This window comes from Plecotus auritus (assembly GCF_963455305.1).
Source record: "Plecotus auritus genome assembly, chromosome: 1".
Taxonomy (NCBI): domain Eukaryota; kingdom Metazoa; phylum Chordata; class Mammalia; order Chiroptera; family Vespertilionidae; genus Plecotus; species Plecotus auritus.
Genome location: NC_137770.1, coordinates 203,490,360 through 203,513,352, shown reverse-complemented (window position 1 = coordinate 203,513,352; position 22,993 = coordinate 203,490,360). Strand labels below are relative to the sequence as shown.

The 22,993-nt window shown below is 37.1% G+C and overlaps 1 protein-coding gene across 1 annotated transcript in view; it reads right to left on the bottom strand.

The window, feature by feature from the left end:
• Positions 1-1,173: 1,173 nt before the first annotated feature.
• The window catches only part of LOC308246326 (sulfotransferase 1B1), a 56,577-nt gene continuing 34,757 nt past the window's right edge, over positions 1,174-22,993 (bottom strand). Inside the window, exons 8-9 of the mRNA XM_080664485.1 lie at positions 14,238-14,283; positions 1,174-2,467 (exon numbers count right to left, since the gene is read on the bottom strand). The gene's annotated coding sequence lies outside the window, so the exon portion shown is untranslated. The remainder of the gene's footprint in view (positions 2,468-14,237; positions 14,284-22,993) is intronic.

Below are 22,993 nucleotides of genomic sequence, written 5' to 3'. Positions count from 1 at the left end.
CTCTATATCATTTATCTCCACTCTGATCTTTATTATTTCCTTCCTTCTGTTTACACTGGGCTTTTCTTGTTGCTCTCTTTCTAACTCTTTGAGTTGTAGGGTTATTATTTTATTACCATTGTTTCTTGTTTTTTGCAGCAGGCTTGTAGAGCTATGAACTTCCCTCTCAAGACTGCTTTTGCTGTGTCCCATAGATTTTGGATTGTTGTGTTTTCATTGTCATTTGTTGCCATAATGTTTTTTTATTTCTTCTTTGATCTCTCTGGTCACCCAGTCATTGTTTAATAGCATGCTATTTAGTCTCCATATATTTGTTTTTTTGGGGGGATTGTTTTTATTGTAGTTGATTTCCAGTTTTATGCCACTGTGATCTGAGAAGATGCTTGATATGATTTCTATCTTCTTGAATTTGAAGAGACTTTGCCTGTGACCCAATATATGGTCTATCTTTGAAAATGACACATGTGCACTTGAGATGAATGTATGTTCTGTGGCTTTGGGGTGAAATGTTCTGAAGATGTCAATTAATTCCATCTGGTCTAGTGAGTCTTTTAGGATTGATGTTTCTTTGCTGACTTTTTGTTTAAAGGATTTGTCCAATGGTGATAGTGGGGTATTAAAGTCTCCTACTATGATTGTATTGCTGTCAATCTCTCCCTTGATATCCTCCAGGAGTTTTTTTTATGTCTTTGGGTGCTCCTGTATTGGGGGTGTATATGTTTACCAGAGTTATTTCTTCTTGTTGGATTGCTCCCTTTAGTATTATGAAGTGGCCTTCCTTATCTCTTGTTATGTCCTTCAGTTTGAGATCTAATTTGTCAGATATAAATATTGCTACCCCAGCTTTTTTTTTCATTTCCATTTGCCTGATAAAACCTTTTTCCATCCCTTCACCCTCAGTCTGTGTGCATCTTTTTTTCTGAGGTGGGTTTCTTGTAGACAGCAGATATATGAGTTGTGTTTTCTTATCCAATTCGTTACCCTATGTCTTTTGATTGGGACATTTAATCCATTTACAGTTAAAGTTATTACTGATAGGTACTTGTTTGTTGCCATTTTTATTCTTTATGCCTGTGTTCCTTGTTCACTTCCTATTTCTTTTTTTTACAGCAGACCCTTTAGCATTTCATGCATTGCTGGCTTGGTGGTAATAAACTCTCTTAGTCCTTTTTTGTCTATGAAGCTCCTGATTTCATCTTCAATTTTGATTGATAGCCTTGCTGGGTACAGTATTCTTGGATTCAGACCCTTCATTTGCATGACTTTATATATTTCATTCCATTCCCTTCTGGCCTGATGTGTTTCTGTTGAGAAATCAGTCGCTAGTCTGATGGGGGATCCTTTGTAGGAAACTTTCTGTCTCTCTCTCTGGCTGCTTTTAAGATTCTTACTTTGTCGTTGGTGTTTGGCAATTTAATTATAAGGTGCCTTGGCGTCGGTGTTTTGGGGTTCATTTTGCTTGGGACTCTGAGCTTCTTGGATTTGTGTGGGTTTTTTCTTCCCTATATCAGGGAAGTTTTCTGTGATTATTTCTTCAAACAGGTTATCTATTCCTTGCTCAGTTTCCTCTCCTTCTGGCACTCCTATTATGCGGATGTTGTTTTGTTTCGTGTTTTCCCAAAGTTCCCTTAGGCTCTCCCCCTGCTATTTAATTTTTTTTTCTAGAAGCTGCCCTACTTGTGTATTTTTACCTACCTTGTCTTCTAGCTCACTGATGCAGTCCTCTGTTTCTTCTAGTCTACTATTGATGCTTTCTATTGAGTTCTTTACAGCAGCGATGTCATTTTTCATTTCTTCTTGGTTCTTCATTTCCTCTTGGTTCTTACACATATTATTGAATTTGTCTTCCATTCTTTTCATCTACCTTATGACCATTTCTCTGAATTCTTTCTCTGACAGGTGGCTCGCCTCCATTTCGTTTACTTCCTTTTCTGGTGATGCCTGCTTTTCTTTTATATGAGGGCTGTTTTTTTGTCTTCCCATGATCTTTCTTCTCCGGGTGTCTGGTTATGTAGTTCTCTTTCTCCTTTCCATGAGGGAGTGTAGAGCTCCTCTGAATCTGTGCTTGTGTCACTTGGGGACCAGTGTTCTCAGGTTCGCAGCTGTTCAGTGGGTGCCATAGTTGTAGATTCCCCAGGCTTTTCAGGCTTCCGATAACATCCACTTTCCCCTTCAAGATGGCGTGGTCTCTGTGTCTAAGCTGCTCGCTCTGGGTGGGAACCCAGCAGCAGTGGGGGCTGCCCGGTCAAGGGAGCATCATTCAGCTGTCCCTCACAGTCTCCTGGAGTATAGCTGTCACTCAACTCACCAACAAACACTCCCTGTGTGACCACACACTCTCTTTTTGTTTTCTCACTCACACATTATCTTGCAGCCTGCCTTCCCGTCGGCAGCCATCTTCTCAGGGCAGTTCTTGAATAATAATAGACTGCATTCCAAGGTGTCCTCACAGGTCCCAGGGACACTCCTGTTTTTATAAAGAAAAATAAAATAATACTTTAACATTAAAGCCACTGAAAGTCAGTAAGTTATCTCTGTTACAGAATTTGCCAAAGAAAATGCCTTGGATAATAATAATTGGTCTTAAAATCTCAAAGTTGTTAAGGCAAAATATACATAACTAAAATGAAAGGTATATAGTAAATATTTTTCAGTGGTAATTACATATGACTAAACATAGTTTTCCAAAGTCTTTGGTAACTTAAAACTTTGGAGTTTGTTGAATTAAATAATAAAAATTATTAAATACCTAGGAATTTTAAAATGACAAAATACTAAAATATCAATCTGAGTTTGCCTCAGATGAAAAATACAGAGGATAGATTTGAATCTATTAATTGAATATGTCTTGTATTATATTTGAAATACTAGAGGCCCGGTGCATGAAAATTCATGCACTCAAGGGGGGGGGGGGAAGGTGTCCCTCAACCCAGCCTACACCCTCTCAGAGTCCGGGATCCCTCAGGGGCAGGAGGTGACCCAGCAATAGGGGAAGGCAACGTCCCATCACACCTCTGCTCCTACCACTGCCGGCAGCACAAGCCTCAGCTGGCCCTGGTTACCTGAGCCTCAGGCGGCCCTGGGTGGCTGGGCAGCCGCTATCCGAGGCTTGCCTGCACCTTGGGTGTTAGCTGGGCAGCTGCCATCTGAGGCTTGTTTGGGCCTCGGGCCAGCCCTGGGAGGCTGGGCGGCTGAAGGGACTGGGGGATTCTGGAGGCAGACGCGGAGCAGCCTTGCCACACACCTGCCACCCCAGTGGGGCTGATTAGACTGGGCACCACCATCTTGTGCGTGTGGACGCCACCATCTTTTAGGGTGTGGCAGTCAATTAGCATATTCCCTCCTTATTGGCTGTGGGCACTACCATCTTTGACGGTGGGGCAGCAATTAGCATATTCCCTCCTTATTTGCTGTGGGCGCCCCCATCTTTGCAATGGCATGAGGGTCAATTAGCATATTCCCTCTTTATTAGATAGGATATTCTTAAAAATGTAAATATATTACTAATCTAAGAAGTGCTAAGTATTTACTTACCACCTAAAATTTGAAGCTTCCAAAGGTTAAAAATTCAAATTAAATTGGGAAAAATTATATTATTGTAATAATAAAATGCATAAAGTATGGAAATTCATTTTTAAGAAAAATAATTCTTGCATTTTCTCTGGAGAAATTAGTAGTTCAAAATATATTGTAGTCCTTGTGTGTACTACATATGGTAAAATTTCAACCTAGGATATAATATTTTATTGGCCTGATTAAAAAAGAGGATTAATTCTATGGTCTGAACCAAATTTTTAATATTAAAACCAGTTTAAATGTAATTGATATCTTTTAGAACAATTACAAAAAGTGTATAATATAATCTTTTGGTTATGTATATTTGATAGTCTTTCCAAGTTAAATTTCAAGACTTTAACCAAGAGATAGCTTTCAGACATTTCAAGGGCTCTGTAATGGTTCAAGGATTTATTCTCTCTTCTTAAAAAAATGTTTTTGAACTAAATCAGGCAAATCTAATATACTTGAAATTATGTGGGAAGCTTTATCAAATAAAAATTAATAACAATATTCTATTTATATACATATATTTTAAATGTTATAAAGATTTCTACCTCTAAGCTTGGCAGGACAACGTTGCTGAATACTTAGCTTTTCACAATACAATCAAGGTCTCATATAAACTCATTTATATGAGAAGCCAATATTTTATGAGCAATTGGTTCTAGTAAAGTCCAAAGTAAAATTTGCATACATATGCAAATGAGCACTAACCAAAAAGAATGCTGTTTAAAAGTAAATTTAAGCTTAATAAAAAGGAAAAATTTTTAAATCTCTTATGCAACTATTTACAAAGTAAACTAAAAGTTATTATTCAAGCATTAAATCTCACCATTAATGAGACACCATAAGTAAAAAGAAAGTTACTTTTACTTGAAATGTATGCATTGCAGTATTGGCCAGCATGTCTTGCTCCTACCTGTTTTTCTGAAAGGCAACCAAATTGGTTGCTGTGTAAAATAAAGTAAAAATTTTTAAAAGAAACTCCCTAAATGTAGTTTAGAGATTGCTTTGGGAGAAAATACAGAGGGAAATGCCCTTCAAGTATCTAGGAACTGTAATTAAAAATCAATGTATTAGGCCTTAAAATGTAGAAATATGAAAGGATTGCCTTAAAACCATTAAATGACTTTCAAAAATTATTAGGGGACATTAATTGGTTAAGGTCTTATCTTAAAATCTCTATGGGAGAAATGACAAATTTATTCAATATATTTAGGGGTGACTCTAATCTTTCCTTGCCCTGAACATTAACAGATGAAGCTAGGAAGGAGTTACTAAGAATTGAGCAGGCAATCTCCTCAGCCCAAGTAGCACGGGTACAGCCTGAATTGCCTTTATTAGGACAGATTAATCCTACTGCAAATAGTCCCACTGGAGTCATCTTCCAAAATAAAAACTCTCCTACTATTATTGAGTGGGTCCCCTTAGGGCAGTGGTCGGCAAACTCGTTAGTCAACAGAGCCAAATATCAACAGTACAACAATTGAAATTTTTTTCGAGAGCCAAATTTTTTAAACTTAAACTTCTTCTAACGCCACTTCTTCAAAATAGACTCGCCCAGGTCGTGGTATTTTGTGGAAGAGCCACACTCAAGGGGCCAAAGAGCCCCATAGGGCTTGCGAGCCACAGTTTGCCGACCACAGCCCTAGGGCATCAATCCTCTAAAACTATGGTTACATATATAGAGCTCATGGTTCAATTAATATCTCAATTCAGGAAGTGCTGCAGGCAGCTTAGAGGAGAAAAACCCCAATGCATCTATTTTCCCCTCACTGGGAAGCAATTAGAAATGTTATTTCAGACTGATTTGAATTGGCAAATTGAAATAAGTGAATATTTAGGGGAACTTAGTTGTCACCTACTAAAAAACAAATTACTACAATTTTTATATTACACCCCTATTATTACACCAAAAAATACTAGATAGGAACCTATTTCTGGAGCATTAACTGTTTTTACTGATGGTTCATCTAATAGTAAAGCTGCTTATCATACAATGGACTCAGACTGAGTCATCCAGACTAGTTACACTTCAATACAAAGATTGAATTAGAAGCTATCAAGCCTGCATTGCAGGATTTCCAAAAGCCTCTTAATATTATTTATGATTCTGCCTATGCTACTGGCCTGGTAAACAGAATTGAGACTGCTCAATTAAAATGACTTAGTGATTAAAGTCTAATGATACTATTTAAACAGATACAGCAAATTGTACAGCAAAGACAATATCCCTTTTATATTACTCATGTCAGGGCTCATACCACGCTGCCTGGTTCTTTAACAAAAGGAAATGCATACTTTATTACAACAGGCACATTACGGGAATACAATTCCCAAGGACAGGAAATTATAGAACACCAACATCAGCAGCTAAAATCCCAACTTGAAAAACAAAAAGCGGGAATAGTGGTGCTGGAGAAATCTCCTATAGGTAAACTACATCAAGCCTTAATTACTTTAAATTTTTTCATTTGTAATGCTGATGGCAAGACACTTAGGGAATTACACTGGTGTCAGAATAAACCAAAAGAAAATGGTTTGGTTAAATGGAAAGATCCTGACTCTGGTTTGTGGAAGGGTCCCTTTGTTAACCTTTGGTTGAGGATATGCTTATGTATTTCCAGAAAACTCCTCCAAGCCAGTGTGGATTCCTGCAAGGAATATTAAACTTCAACATGGATCCAAGAGAGGAACTGACCAGACTAATGAGGACATTGCACCTGGAGCCTCATCCTGTAACTGCAGCTGCAGACAAATGACTACAGATAGCAGTAGCCCCAAGCCACAGACAGCAGTAGCCCCAAGCAACACGCTGAAGATAAGGAGTGGGAGGACAGCTGAGACAGACAACAAACAGTCTGGAGATGACCTGGGGGATGGTGAAGAAGATGGTCCAGAAAGCTGAGTGAATTTGTGAGGAGACCAAAACCCCAAGAACCCCTGAGAATGTTTTCCTTGTCAAGCTAGCAGCCATCAGTTGTGCGGTAATACTACCAGGGGCAAATGGGGAAGTGTATTGGACTTATGTTCCTTACCCTCCATGGGTAAGACCCCTTACTTGGACTGATCCCCTGCCTAGTGTAGTCACCAATAATACCAAGTACCTTGGTCATCCAGGGGGACCACAGGTGGGACAAGGAAGTATCTGTGCAAAATACAGCTTCCCTTTTGTATGACACAGAATCCAACTACTGCTCTTTCATGTGTAGAATTAAAGAGAGGTTTCTGGCTAGCATGAACACCAAAGGAGAGGGAAGTAAAAGCCCAAATACATCTACTATCACTACTTGCTCCTGGGAGATGTACAGAAAATGTAACATTACTAAGACATCCCCCCACTAAGCCATTATGTAAAAAGTCTAATGAATGGCACCCCACCGAGGAAGAAATTAATTGGCCAGACTGTTATAGTGACCCCCCCACCAGCAGCAAACTTAATAACAGATTTTCCTTTGTGGATTAGAGCCCCTATGGGTCTGCGTATAGTAATAATCACACCCTAAAATGGAAGAGGACCGCATCCTATCTATATGTTGAAGCTAATCACTCCATCTGATGGTATGGAGGAGGATTTGTTGGATCTCAATTACAACATGATAATTGGCCCTTACAAAACACACAGTGGAAATTAGCTGCTGCACTTACACCTATAAAATGGTATCATTTTAACTATAGCTTAAAAATTCTATTCATACCTTATGGGGAACTTCCAATAAGACAATATTTGCCACTGCTTGTATATTTGATCCTTTTGCACTCCTCTCAGGCCCCATCCAGATGTGCCTTAATGCAACAAGCCATTTGTATGAGGTGTCATGCACAGGCTGCATACTATCCCATTGTATTAATTCTACATTCCAAAAAGATTCCCTCATGATTTTAGAGCAACCTGCTTTCGCTTGGGTTCCTACCAACCTAACCAAGCCCTGGGAATCTCATCAAACCTACCAACTGTTACATGACCTGGTAAAAATCTTAAAATGACAAAAAAGATTTCTTGGAATGTTAATTGCAGGACTCTGCTCTAGTATCATTACTTATTTCTGTGGGAATTGCTGCTTCATCCATGGTACAAACTGTTCAAACTTCTCAGTTTGTACAACAAGTTAAGGAAAATGTAACTAAGACCTTGTCTATACAAAAAGGAATTGACAGCCATTTTGAGATAGAATTATCAGCACTAAAATCTACAGTTGGATGGGTGATAAAATCCACAGCTTAGAGCAAAGAATGTCTTTACAGTGTCATTATAATTTTTCCCAGATTTATGTTACCCCTGTTCCCTATAACAGTACCTTACACCCTTGGGAATCAATAAAAAGTCAACTTCTTGGTGCTTGGGGTAAAGGTAACACAACCCTTGATATTTTAGAATTACAACAGCATATTGTACAATTATCCCAGGCAAACTTACAAACTAGTTCCTTAGATGCCTGGCAACAATTTAAAAAGGACATAAAAGAGTTTAATCCCTTTCCCTGAATCTCCTTACATTTGCCTCTTAGCATAACCACTATTGTCTGTCTCATTCTTGTTCTTATATGTTTATTTCTAGTCTGCAGATGCAGAATGAAGAGTCTTAAAAGGACTCAAGCCCTACAGACAGCATACACTTTTCAAGATTTATTAAGAAAATAAAAAGGGGGAGATACAGGAAGCCACTGCTTTCCCAATACTGTCATAAGAGTGCACCAAGGATCGCGAAAGGCCGATAGACCTTGGGAGTTAGCAGGCTGACGCTAAGCACTGATTGTTCCGTGTTGAGATAGTGGTGGCTCGAAGAAATTTCCTGACCTAATAGCCTCAAAGTAAATGTTTACTGGACCTTACTGATCTTTATTGACTTTACAGTCTGTCTGCTACCTGTTTGCTGTGCTTTACTGAGGGCAAGATGTTTATCTAAAACTGAATAAAAAGCATATAAGGCCAGGTTTCAGTGTGCCTCTCCAAGAGACAGGTCTCCACCTGGCCCCCCCATGCCTTCTAAATTCATATTTATTGTATAGTATTTTCATTTGTGCATCGGCCCCTCCTTCAGATCCTGAACTCCCATAGCAAATAATTAAAATTCCAAAGGTAAAAGACAAAGGAAGAATCTTAAATGCAGCAAGAGAAAGATATTTATCTACTACCTACAAGGGACTTCCCATAATGCTGTCTGCTGATTTCTCAACAGAAACACTTCAGGTCAGAAGGGATTGGCATGAAATATTCCAAGTGATGAAAAACAAGGAACTACAACCACTAGAGGAAGTTAATATTATAATACATTTTTTATAGCTTGCCTGCTCATTTGTTTCTCATATGTGTGTATTCAATGTTTTGCATTCTCCTGAATTTCTATGTACTATTATTATTTATGTATTTATCATTAAATAACATTGGTATTATTTTATATTTTTCAATATTTAGATAATTATTGTTAATTTTATTATATGTGTGCAAATATGTATACATATATTTAATACTTAGAGCAAAGAAAATGGTTAATATGTGGTTAAATCTTACCATTAATTTAATACAACATTTAAAAACTCATAAAATTGAAAAACATAACAGAAAAAAAAATATATGATAGCATGTAAATCATGAGGGGTAAGTGGAATTAAAGTGCCATAGGATATTATATTGAGTAGGAGAAAAGTGAAAATAACCAATTGATAAATAAATTCCCACAAAAGCAAATGGGTTCCTGATAAATAAATTCCCAGGTCCAGAACAGATGGGTTCCTGAACACATTTTACCAAATATTCAAGAATATGTCATTTTAGATGTTCTCCTATGGAGCTAGGTAACCATGACCCCAAAATATTATTTGGAAAGTACAATAAAGAAATCACAGGAAAAATCACATTGATATCTATAAGGCAAATAATAAATATTAGCACAGCCTTTTCAGTTATGTATAATAAGCTTCATGTATAAATCAGGATTATTCCAGGAATTCAAGTTTAACATTTAAAAATCCATTAATATAATCTACAATATTAGCAAGTTAAAGGAAGTTAAAGGAAGAAAAATATGATAGTTTTAATAAATGTAGAAAAAGCCATTAGTAAAATTCAACATCATTTTATGATATTTAGAAACTACAGAATACTAGGATTAAAAGGACTTTTCTTAAACTAATGAAAGCTACAAAAAACAAACTCTTCAAAGAATAGCTTCTTAAAGATGTAAAAATAAGCAAAATTAAATTTGTCTAGTAATGAATACATATCTGGTAAAACTATGAAAATAAAATAAAAGGTTTTATTATAAAAAAGTGAGGATAGTGGTTAAATCTGAAATAAAATGAGGAGAAAGTGGTTGGTGATGATGTGATCTTCTAAGTTATCAGAGGTGTTCTAGTTACAAAATGAAGGATGGTTGCAGGATATACACTTTAAAAATTATTATTTAAAGTATTAGAGACGTTTTTACCCTGTTCTCATGTACCAATGCCCTTTGCCTACCTTTACAGTGGAACCTCCCACTAGATCGATTAATTTGATTTTGTAGAGTCTCTGGCTCTATTTACTTTCATGGCCCCAATATATTTTCAAAAGAACTACAACTACTCCCATCAAATTCATGCCCCTCCCCCCTCCACATCCACACACAATTCCTTGCAGGCCCATTTCTATATTTATGTAGCTGTCTAATAGTAAAAGAGAATCTTGCCTTTAATTTGACTGTACCACAGTGTAATGGAAAGAATAATATGTTATAGTCAGTTGATAAATTTCAAGTTTTAGCTTTATTACATACACACATGCAGGAAGCCAATTCCAGCATGTCATAATTGCAAGAGTTTCATTGAAAGGTTGATGGAACTTGGGGACTCAACAAGTGCTGAGTCACATATGTTATCACCTGTTGGAATGGCTAAAGGCATTTTCCCAAACCTGAAAAGGATGATTGCTTGCTGCCAGACAGCTCAGGGCATCTTAATCTACATGTTATTGCCTCCTCCTGGCCAAACACCTGAACAGCCAAAGGCAATTCCCCATTCTGACAATAGACTCTGTAGATGAAACCCTACCTTTGATGTGTATATCTCTACCTTGCCTTAGGACAATTTGTGTTAATAAAAAGCAAGGGGTCCTGAGATGAGGAGAACTTGGTTTTCTTCAGCCAAGCTCCTCTGCCCCCCTCAAATGCCTTTCAAAATTATGTTTCATCTTTGGACTCTTTATTTATGCACAGCTCTTCTCCAGATCGCTGAACCTTCTCAATGACGGATCAAGACCCCGGTGTTACACACACACACACACACACACACACACACACACACACACCCTTTGACAAGGTCTTAACATAAGAGTTTTAGTTTCCTTACATGAGAAATATTTTTTCATAGAATTATAAAGTTTATGTAAGATGTATATTAAATTAAGATACAAAAACATCCAATCCAGATTTTCTGCAATTTGAATCTATTTGAACTCGTAATTGAAAATAATAAATTTCTAAGGCCTGGAAAATTTCTCTCTTCCTAAACTGCAAATGTGAATGATTTCCAAAAAAAGATATTAAAACACAAAAATCTTACAAAAATGACACCTTGCTTATCAGGTTGTTTTGTTATTATTATTGGTTTTGTTAATTTCTTATGGAATCAGGGAATGAAATTTTGTTGGTGAGGTAAAACTATTTTCCAATTCTGTTATAAAACCTAACTATATTTTATTTCAATAGTCTTGAAAACTATGTCAGATAAAATTAGCTATTAAAATGATAGTATTTTTTAGAAATGTTAATAGCTAATAATATATAATAAGTTGTACGTTTTTACTGTTTTAAATTATTTTAAACAGCATGTCAATGGCTTCCATAGGCTACTAATATAATCTGTAGTTTTTGTTAGATTTGAAGGAAACTAGCGAATGGAGCATAGCCATGAAATTTCCTAATATGTGCTGTGTGTGTTCATATTGGTTTTGTATATCTGTGTATTCATATGTACACATAACATGCTTTATATCATATATTTGTTTTATATTAGCTATACCCATACATTTATGTGTGTATATATATATATGTATGTATGTGTGTGTGTATATATATATATACATATATATATATATATATATATATATATATATATATATATATATATACTATATGTACAACAAAGTATGTAGAGGAACTTTATTTTTACCTCATTAACAAAATTATGAAAATCCTAATAATTTTGACTCATCATACCTCATCAGCATTATCTGCTACCATCCACTTGGGGGCAGCACTTCCTAAAGCCAGATAAACTACTTGAAGGAAAGGAAGTCCTGAGTGAGATCAGGGTTTCACATTTACAGCTGTCACAGGATACACAGATATTTGTATATTATAGTTTTGAAAATGCTTTTACAAACAATTTCTTGTTGAATTCTCATAAATTTATTATACCTTAACTTTATTTTATAAATGAAGAAATCAAGGTCAGAGAAGTTGAAAATTTTCTGACAATTAAAAGCTTTGTAATTATATCTCATTTCCATGAATTATATATTTCTCATTCCACTACATTTTGGCTACAAAATTATGGTAATAAAATCATTGGCAGAGATGCTATCTATACAGAAAGCAGTTTACAGGTGAAATTTAGAAAGTGCTATTAAAAATTATTTTTTTAAAAAAACACTGGCAGAGAAATCCCAAATATCATTAGCTTTTGATTTCTGCTTCAACTGGTATCTACCATCTCAGCTAAATGGAGGAATTTGTGTCTTTCACTCTTCCATTCCTTACCCCGCATAATAAACTGTTTCTTGTCTCACTTAGGAGATAAAAAGATAAGTTTTCTGGCTTTCTGTCTCTCCTAAATTCACTTGCATGGACACAGTACTTTTCAAGAAATTTAAGTTGGAAGTACCAAACTTTTGAATCTCAAAAATGCTCCTGAGCATTTTTGCCATCTTTTGGTTAAAAATATCACAAATAAATAGTCCTTCTATTCAGGCCCTCAACTGTAGAGGCATTATGGATGTTGAGGTAAAAAATCAAGATATAATGATTACTGCCATTAATTCTAATTAAAAGAGCCCTAAAATATTCAAATTTTTTTCTATGTAGGGATAATGTGTATAGGAGTAGTTTTCTTATGGAACTTGAGGTTTGGAAGACAATCTGCCGGTAATCCTATCTAATAAAAGAGTAATATGCAAATTGACCATCACCCCAACACACAAGATGGCTGCCCCCATGTGGTCAAAGATGGCTGCCCCCATGTGGACACAAGATGGCTGCCACAAGATGGCCAGCAGGGGAGGGCAGTTGGGAGGGACCAGGCTTGCAAGGGAGGGCAGTTGGTGGTGATCAGGCCAGCAGGGGAGGGAAGTTAGGGGCAACCAGGCCTGCAGGGGAGAGAAGTTGGAGAGGACCAGGCCTGCAGGGGAGGAAAGTTGGGGGTGACCAGGCTGTGAAGGGAGGACAGTTAGGGGTGACCATGCCTGCAGGGGACGGCAGTTATGGGGGACCAGGCCTACAGGCGAGGGCAGTTGGTGATGACCAGGCTAGCAGGGGAGGGCAGTTGTGGGGGACCAGGCCAGCAGGGGAGGGCAGTTGGGGGCAACCAAGGCCTGCAGGAGAGGACAGTTAGGGGTGACCAGTGGCAGGGGAGGGCAGTTAGGGTCAATCAGACCGGCAGTGGAGCAGTTAGGCGTTGATCAGGCTGGCAGGGGAGTGGTTAGGGGGTGATCAGGCTGGCAGGCAGAAGCGGTTAGGGGCAATCAGGCAGGTGAGTGATTGGGAGCCAGCATTCCTGGATTGTAAGAGGGATGTCCGACTGCCCGTTTAGGCCCAGGATCGAGCCTAAACAGGCAGTTGAACATCCCTCGAGGTGTCCTAGATTGGAGAGGTGCAGGCTGGGCTGAGGGACACACCTCCCTCCCCGCTCCCCCCCACACACACAAATTTTGTGCACTGGGCCTCTAGTTTAAGATAAAATAAGAAACTTCTATACTAATAAAAGGGTAATATGCTAATTAGGTCAGATGTCTTCCGGACGACCTTCTGGATGTCCTTTGGGACAAAGTCGCAGCAGCTGTGAAGGGCTGAGGTGCAGCTGCAAAGGGCCAAGGCGTGGCTGTGAAGGGCCCAGGCTCAGGCCGGCAGTGGTAGCAGCAGCCGGGTAATGGGGGCAGCGCCTTTCCCTGATATGCCAGGTCGCCTTCTGCAGAGGGAGGCCAGACTGAGGCTTAGGCCAGGGGCAGGGGCAGAGGCGGTTAGGAGCGATCAGGCCGGCAGGGGAGCAAGTTAGGGGTGATCAGGCTGGCAGGGGAGCAAGTTAGGGTCAATCAGTCTGGCATGGGGGCAAGGTAGAAGTGATCAGGCAGGCATGCAAAGGCAGTTAGGGGCGACCAGACAGGTAGGCAGAGGGATTAGGGGTGATCAGGCATGCAGGCAGAGGGGATAGGAGCCAGCGGTCCCAGATTGCGAGAGGGATGTCCAACTGCTGGTTTAGGCCCACAGGGATCGGGCCTAAACTGGTAGTGGACATCCCCCGAGGGATCCCAGATTGGAAAGGGTGCAGGCTGGGCTGAGGTACCCGCCCCCCTCCCCCCCCCCCCCGGTGCACAAATTTCATGCACCAGGCCTCTAGTCTATTCATAATATTCTTATTTCCTATGTAATAATGAAATAAATCTTATTTCACTTTTCCTATGCATATAATTATAGCTATTATACTTACCAAATCTTGAACCCATTTTCTTATATGATCCAGAAAAAAATTTCATCTGGGAGAATTTTGGAGAAAAAGAATGACATTTTAAAGTTAGTACTTTGAGATTTGCATATCTGAAAAATACATTTGGGGAGAGTAATTGCTTAATTGCAAGGTGACAGTGGTATTGTGTTCACTTTTAATAATGCAATTCAGGTGTTGTACTTGATCAGAAAAACATTAACTTGTACCATTTCTTAATTCAGAATGTACTTACATTTTATTGTATTTTGGGGTTATAGGGTGATCAACTTGTAAATGTTTTATGAATAAATGAAAGGACTATGCATTAATAGAAAGTTTTATATCACTCAATTGTGTCATGCATAATAATAATAATAATATTATTAATAATAATATTAAGATCCCCAATCTCTTTGTTTTTATCTATTTTACACTATAATTTTAGACTCAAAATTTTGTTCATTATTTCTTCTATATGACATGTCATTTAGACATGCCATTCTGTCTTCTGTCATTTTATGTATTTTTGCTAGTCTTTTCCTTCCTTCCTTCCTTTCTTCCTTCTTCCTTCTTCCTTCTCTTTTACTTCTTTCTTTCTTTCTTTCTTTCTTTCTTTCTTTCTTTCTTTCTTTCTTTCTTTCTTTCTTTCTTTCTTCTGTTTTCTTCCTGCCTGGTCCACTTTTCTTATTTTTTTAGATTGCTTACGCTTTTTAACATTTTATTTCATTTTAAAAAATACTATTGTTATTTTAATTTATTTTGTTCAGCCATGTCAGTTGTAAATTCTAATATATTTTTTATTTTTGCTTATATATTTCTATAAAGTAAACGTTTATAAATTATTCAGAGATATATAATTCCACACATCAAATAAAATATTATCCTTCACAAAAGGAAATCTTTAGTAGGACTTTATTCTTTTGTTCATAGCCTTCTCTTTCACACAACATGTACAATGAAAACTTTAATAAGGTTTTTTATTCCCACTCTCCCCTCTTTCAATTCCTAAGTTTTAGTAGAAAGCTTGGGAATGCCTGGTCCTAGGTTATAATTAAATTGTTCCTTAGACTTTTCAATTGTTCTTTTTCTTTTGTCTTCAAATTTTATTAGCTTTCACATTCAGATTTATAACTATTACATATACATGACCATTGCAACCAATAAAGGACTTCAAAGTTATTTAACAAAAAATTTGATAATTTTGTTTTTCCCCTCACAAGCTTTTCTTACTTATCCTGACCCCTGGCTAATGTTAATCAATTGTATATTTTTCTGTACTCCTACATATATATACCCACATATACTCTAATATGTATGTGTGTATGGGCTTTTGGTGAACTTGACAAGAGCATCTGATGAGATGATAGAGGTGAAAAATCCCACTGGATTTTTCAAGGAGGAGAGAATCTGGAGATTTTGAATATACGGTAGTCAACACCTTCTAAGAGTTTGTTGTAAAGGAGCAGAGAAATGTGCATGCTGGAGACTTAGGAAGAATAAAGAAATTTTTCTATTTTGTTTTTAACATGGAAGAAATAACATTCATGAAACGAGGGAATGATTGTGAAAAAAGATGGGAAAGAGAGCAAGTGGGCATGGGAGACAGTACATTCAGAGAAAAAGGTGCATATGAAGCGCATGAGGGATCAGACTCACATAGGCTGATTGACAAAAGTTTGTGGTAATTCTCTTCTGATTACCTTTGTCATGAAGTGGAAGGTGGTTTTGGGGGCTTGAGAACAGCAGAGAAAGTATGAAATTATTTTAGGAGAGTGGAAAGTGAATGAAAACAGAATGCCGGAGAGGCGATGACTATAAAATGATGATTATGAATATAAATATTACTATTCAGCATGATTACATGGATTTCCCAGCCACCTTTACTAGTAGCTGTTAACATTAGGATTTTGCCAGACCAATATGAGGATGGGGTAAAGGAGCTAAGATGTATGATTGGTACAACAATGATTGATGTATCATAAAATCTCAGCTGGGTAAAGTGGAAAATCAGAATGTGAGAGGAAATGGGGGAATGTGACAAGCAGCAAAATCAATGGATTGTTTGTCCCAATGTATTGAAATATTGCTGGAAGACAAATACCATAAGATTTCATTTGTATGTGGAATCTAATGAACAAAATAAAAAAATAGAAACAAACTCATAGATTCAGAGAACAGACTGAAAGCTGTCAGAGGGGAGAGGAGTTGGGAGGCTCGGTGAAATCTGTGAGGAGATTAAGCAAAAACAACAACAACTTATGTACACAGGCCATACATAGTATGGTGATTACCAGAGGGAAGGTGGGGGTGGGGGCAGGTGGAAGAGAGTAAATGAGATAAATGGTGACAGAAGGACACTAGACTTCGGATAGTGAGTGCACAGTGGTGCTGTTGATGTATTATAGAATTGTACACTTGAAACCTATATAATTTTATTGACCAATGCAACTCTAATTAATTCAATTTTAAAAAGGTTGCTGGACCTGCAATAATATAAAGAGTGAGTTTAATGAATATTTGGATATCTCCTTCTGAAAAATTTTCTACTTAACAACTTCACACATTTTTATAAAAACTTGTTTTGTCAATTTTTATATTTTGGGTAATAGTATATCTCTCATATGTGTTATAAATATTTTTATGAATAGGTTATACTTACCTTTCCTATTTACAAAATCATTTTCAAGCATATTAACAGTGTGTTTATTTTTCTACTCATTTTATTAGTTTCTCCTCAACACTGTTCAGGTCCATTTCATCTTATTTTGAGATCTTTATACTAGTTGTACTATTTTTTGGTATAAATACTTCTAATAATTTTCTCAAAATGTAAGTGAATGGAATACTGTTTGAACTATTAAATGTTCTCAAAATATTTTACTTTGGTATTGCTACATGAGTAATATTTTGGCAGGAGTTTCTTAGGGCACAAACACTTTTCTCAAAAGCTATAGACATTATACTTTCCATTATTACAAAGGGGAAACCCAATAGTGGTCCTATTTTCCTCCCTTTGAAATAAAACAAACCAATTTATTCTGACAGAGCATAAACTTCTTTCTCTTCAAATGTTGAAATCTTTCCAGTGTGAGTTTTCATTTCTTAAAGCTTGCCTTGGATTTATTGGACACATTTCATCTAAAATTTTAATTTATTCTTCAGCATAGTAAAACACTTTTTTAAAAATTATTTTTTTGATTATTGAATTTGTTTTCCCAATTTTTGTCTTTGTAAATCCTTTATTGTTCTCTACAGAGTATTCATCTCTCTCCCATTTCTCTAACCCTTAATCTTGTCACTTATATTTTTCACTTTTCTGTATATTATTTATAGGATCATTCTTTCATCTAACTTTTAAGATAACTCAGTTTTCATGAGTATCTATTTCTGTTCCACTATTGATTTTTTCAAATTTGGAAAGTACAATTTAAAAAAAAATGTTTGTTGTTCACATTTCTAATTTTTTTATTACATTTAAAAATCTCCTGCTTTTTTCATTGAGTCTATTTAAATAGGATCTTCCTGTCCTGTGGGTTCTTTTTAATATTACTCAAATAAGATCTTCCTGTTGGTGTATTTTCATGTAGCCTTCCTGCTTAAAGAGACTAAATCTCCAAAAGTGTTCTTTCATGGCCATTTACTTATTCTGGCCAGGCTGTCCATTTTCTTCTAGTCTCTCAATAATCATTGGTTAACCAATTCCAAAAATATTTTGCTCTATTTTAGTTTTGTACTCTAAGTACTGTACTGCTGTATTTCCTATATTCTACAGAAAGATCTGTTTTTTCCAATCCCAAAATATTATACTAATTTATTTATTTATTTTAAAATTTTACACAGTCTTAAATTCATCCTAGTTGTATTTCCTATAGGTTTTTTTGACTGTGTCATACTTAATATCTAAGTAAGTGAGCTATCTGACTCAAAGCATTTAATCACTCAGTCCCTCCATTTATAAAATAAAGCTAATAATAGTGCTTATTTAAAAGAGAGTTTTTCAGATTAAATGAAATGATACAAGATCAGCCCTGATCATAGAAAATAATCCATGCTAGTTTTTAGGGTTTTATTTGTGGTTTTTAATAACTGTGTCCTAGAGAAATTACTCAATAAATACTTGATGATAACTCATTCTAGTCACCCCCTGTACTAACTCCTCATCTTACCGGCTTTGCAAATTCCCACCCTTATTAAGTTAAACATTCCACCTACTTTGCGCCCAAACAAAGCTTGAGAAAAACACTACTGTGGTAATTGGTCTCACTTTAAATTCAAGTTCATGACCATGCCCCCAGGTTTCTTTCTCTATTTCTTTCTCACTCTCCTACTCTCCTAGAAAACCCTCTGACATCTCCTTTCCTGTTTTCCTTTGCTCTATTTTCTGTTTTATTTTTTAGGCTACCACTGCTGAGCTTCCTTTTTGTTGAAATGTTTTAACCTATGCTATTCAGAATATGGTGGGAGAAGTGTCCTAAACAATGTGCTTAATCAACTCAGACAAATGGCAAATATATTTACACTAGGGGCCCAGTGCACAAATTTGTGCACCTTGAAAGGAACTGTGGGACGTGACGCTGTGGTGGGCACAGGGGTGGGTCTCGGCCCATCCTCCGCACTCCCACCTGGCACCTCTTGCCGTGGTCCCCCCAGGTTCCCTGTCTGCTGGCAGCCCTGCTCCCACCGCCATGGCTCCCATGTAATAACGGTGCAGAGTGAAAGGGGCTGGTGCCAGCAGTGGGTGCGAGCAGGGTTGGCTGCTCACTCTGTCAGCAGGTGTGAGTGCCCGGCTGGACCACGGTGCATGGGAGCAAAGAATTTTCAGTAACCACCAGAGGCTCGTCCCGATGACAGTGACTGACCACCTGCCTTGGTCTGGCGCCCCCCCCACCTACTCCACCATCCTGCTGCCTGCCATGTTCCACGCTCTGCTGCCTGCTGCCAATGCCCACCAGGTTCTGTGTGTGCCCCCTGCTGATCAGCACATGTTATAGCAACCGGTTGTTCAGTTGTTTGATTGTTCTGCCGTTTGGTCTATTTGCATATTAGGGTTTTATATATATAGATGGTCAGCCTGTCCAGGTTTCATTTGTGAGGGCTTCATGATAACATAAAATGATTGTATGCACTGAAGCTGCATGTCAGCCCTTTAAGTAAGACTTCTCCATCAGTGACAAAAACACCTTTTAATACTAGATATATACATTATCTAGTACTCAGCTATTATGGTAGCAAATAAAAATGTCAAAGTTTTCTCAGCATTCTCAGGGGACTGTTGAGGGTAACTTGTGGCAGATATTAAGACCCATTCCCTTGAATAAGCTCTGGAGTACTAAAGAAAGATAGTTAAAATAAAATAATTATAAAAGTAGAAAGTTACACCATATGCCCTATAACAAAGTTATTTTATCCAGGGGCATTGTATTTTTTAAAATATATTTTTTATTGATTTTTTACAGAAAGGAAGGGAGAGGGATAGAGAGTTAGAAACATCGATGAGAGAGAAACATCGATCAGCTGCCTCCTGTACTTCTCCTACTGGGGATGTGCCCGCAACCAAGGTACATGCCCTTGATCGGAATCAAACCTGGGACCTTTCAGTCCACAGGCCGATGCTCTATCCACTGAGCCAAACCAGCTAGGGCCAGGGGCATTGTATTTTATGAATAAACATTTCTTTCTCAAACAGCTCTAGCCTTTTGTACTAACTATATGATTTGAGGTGACACAAAGGAAAGAGTTTCAACAATTTCATAAAAACAAGAAGCAATCAGTGACAATAAAGGTTTTGAAAGCCTCAGGTGTTCAGCCTTTAGAATTTGGTCTCCCATAGAGAACACCCAAAGAGCTCAGAGGCATCCAGAACCAGACTTAAAATAGCTGGCTTACTCTGAACATCACTGTTCTTCATTTTTGTACTCTAGTCTTATGAAAAGTTTCTATGTGTAGATTCATTCCATGTGTAAGTACTATTTTAATGAGAAAAATTGTAAGTGGGAAACTTCTTTACCTCTCTATTACAGTGTAACTGACCATTTATAAGTCAATTGTAATTAAGAAATTCATTTGTAAATCACATATTTTGGAACACATTTTTTCTGGTTTTACTTATTCTATAGTTCAAAACCAGCCTAAACCAAACACTTCCTTTAGAAATAATTAACTTGAAATACTGTACACAATAAACTGTTCTATATGCATTAATCACGGTCCAACAATAACCTTGTGGAATGTGTGCTCAGAGTGCAAACTTGGAGTGCCGAAAGAGGTGCCCCTGCTGGGGACTGTACACCCTGTACCTTTCATTCAAACAAATGATAATACATAGAGGTTAAAATATCTTAACATTTTCATCTCTACTGACTCACATGCCAGGAAAATAAAATGTCAGTGTGAAGAGATATTAGGGAGAAAGAGTCATTTTATAGATTAATATATATTTTTTATTTTTACCAAATAAAAAACATCCTGGAACTTGCCCACTCCTGGCATTTGTGAGGTCAAGAATACAAATGAAAGCCCACAGCCTTTCCCAGCTCCATTTACCACCCAAAAGGGTCTTATATAAATGTATTTGGACAAACTAAGCAGCCACATAGCTATTTTGGCAGAATTAGAAATCAGGTTCCCGTCTGAATGCCTTTGCTCAATTCACGCTGCTTATTATTGTCACTTAGACTTTTTAACTAGACTGTGTAACCAGAAATATACATTTTTTCCTTTTCACAGAACAGAAGTCCCTACTGGTATTATTTTTAAATTAAATTTCATGTATGGATTTCTAAGTTACCAAATCTGTATATAGCACCATGTGTCCACAACTCAAAGTCAAATCTTCTCCTGTTACTTCATATTAGGACTCCCTTCTCCCTTATGAACACAAACAGCAGTGTGGTGGTTGCCAGAGAGAGGGGCATAGTGGTATTGTATCTCAAGTTACTACATATCAGTTAAACTCCAAAAATGCATTTTTAAAAAATTGAATAAGCATTTTTAAAAGATAGAAACCAATTGTCCAACTTATTGCCTATAAAATTGTTATTCTAAACTAGAAGCCTGGTGCATGAATTTGTGCACGGGTGGGGTCTGGCAGGCTCACCCTGATTGGGGCTGATCGGGGCCAGGCCAGGAGGGGGGAGGGGCTGAGGGAGGTTGGCCAGCAGGCCTCACCCCTGATCAGGCAGGTTGGCCAGCTGCAATGGGCATCATATCGACCGGTCGTTCTGGTCGTCTCAGCATTCCAGTCGCTGGCTTTCTATATATATAGATTCAAAATTATATAGAAATGTGGTAAAATCATTGAGGTTATTTTTATTATATGTGTAGTGAGATGGAAGGGACAACCATACTTTAATGCTGTGGGAAAAAGGAAATTTGAGAGGGTAATAAAAAAGAGAAACTTCCTTTTCATTTTAGAGTTTTTACAAAAACTCTTTATTGAGCTGTATTATGACCTTAAACATTTTTATATGTTTTTTGAATATCAGGACAAAGTACAAAAATATGCATGAAATTTGTGTGAAAATCATTCATACCACATTAATGACATTGTATTTAGCAAGATTATTTTCACTTCAGAAAAAGAATAGCCAATGTCTCTATTGACTTTCAGGATCCAAGAGTTCTTTTGTCTTTAATAAACAAGCCATGAAACATAAAATTAGACTTTTGCTTATTTCTTTGGATTTTACTTACGCTTAAAGGATCCACATGGGAGTGTTAAAGCTGGCTTGTATAACATTGTTTTTGGCAACCACATCACATAGTATCTCATTATTACTCATGTCAAATTGTTCTCATTCTCTGGGAAATTGTATTGGATAAATGCTTTGAATTAAACACACCTGTGATTGCTGAATGGGGCTGATCTATAGCTATAAAACAAAGTTTTGTCTAAGGCAGTTCATAACTGCCTCCCAGTTCTGGCATGCCTGTGTCCTTTCTTTCTTTCTTTCTTTCTTTCTTTCTTTCTTTCTTTCTTTCTTTCTTTCTTTCTTTCTTTCTTCTTTCTTTCTTTCATGTGTTTTTAAGTATATCTCTATTCAAGGTTAATCATATTTAATTTCTCATTTCATGGTATACATGTGACATATGGATTTAACAGAACAATTTTGAAGCAATATTCTCTGTAAGTTTATTCCATCTATATTCATTTGTTCCTACCTTCTTTTTCAAAATGAATCATCTGGACACAATTTTATGGTAATGATTTTGGAATTCTAACATATATTAAATTTAAAAGTTGTAAATATAATTCTTTCCATTAACATTTAGTAAGAATTTATTGGTGTTCAATAATATATCATTTTCAAATGTGTGTGTTTTTTTCACAGACAGAATAGTAGCTTGGAGATTAATATTCCTAGTCTTTCTCTCCATGAGAATCCTCTGGTTCGTTCTCTCTCTCTTTCTCTCTTTCGTGTGTGTGTGTGTGCGCGTGTGTGTGTGTGTGTGTGTGTGTGTATGTGTGTGTGTGTGAGAGAGAGAGAGAGAGAGAGAGAGAGAGAGAGAGAGAGAGAGAGAACAGGGAAGACTTTGGATAGGTTAATACAACAATAGATTTCAGCTTCAAATAAAACATTACATTTGATACCAAATTGTGCAAACAGAAAATATTGCTTTGAGGGGGAACCATGTATCTTAGGAAAGAACGAGATGAGACATTCCTGGACAAGCAAAAAAATAAAATGTCTTTTGGGAATCAGGCAAGTCACTTAAATGCATAAATCAGCAAGAGGCAGTAGTGAAGCTTATGCTGAACT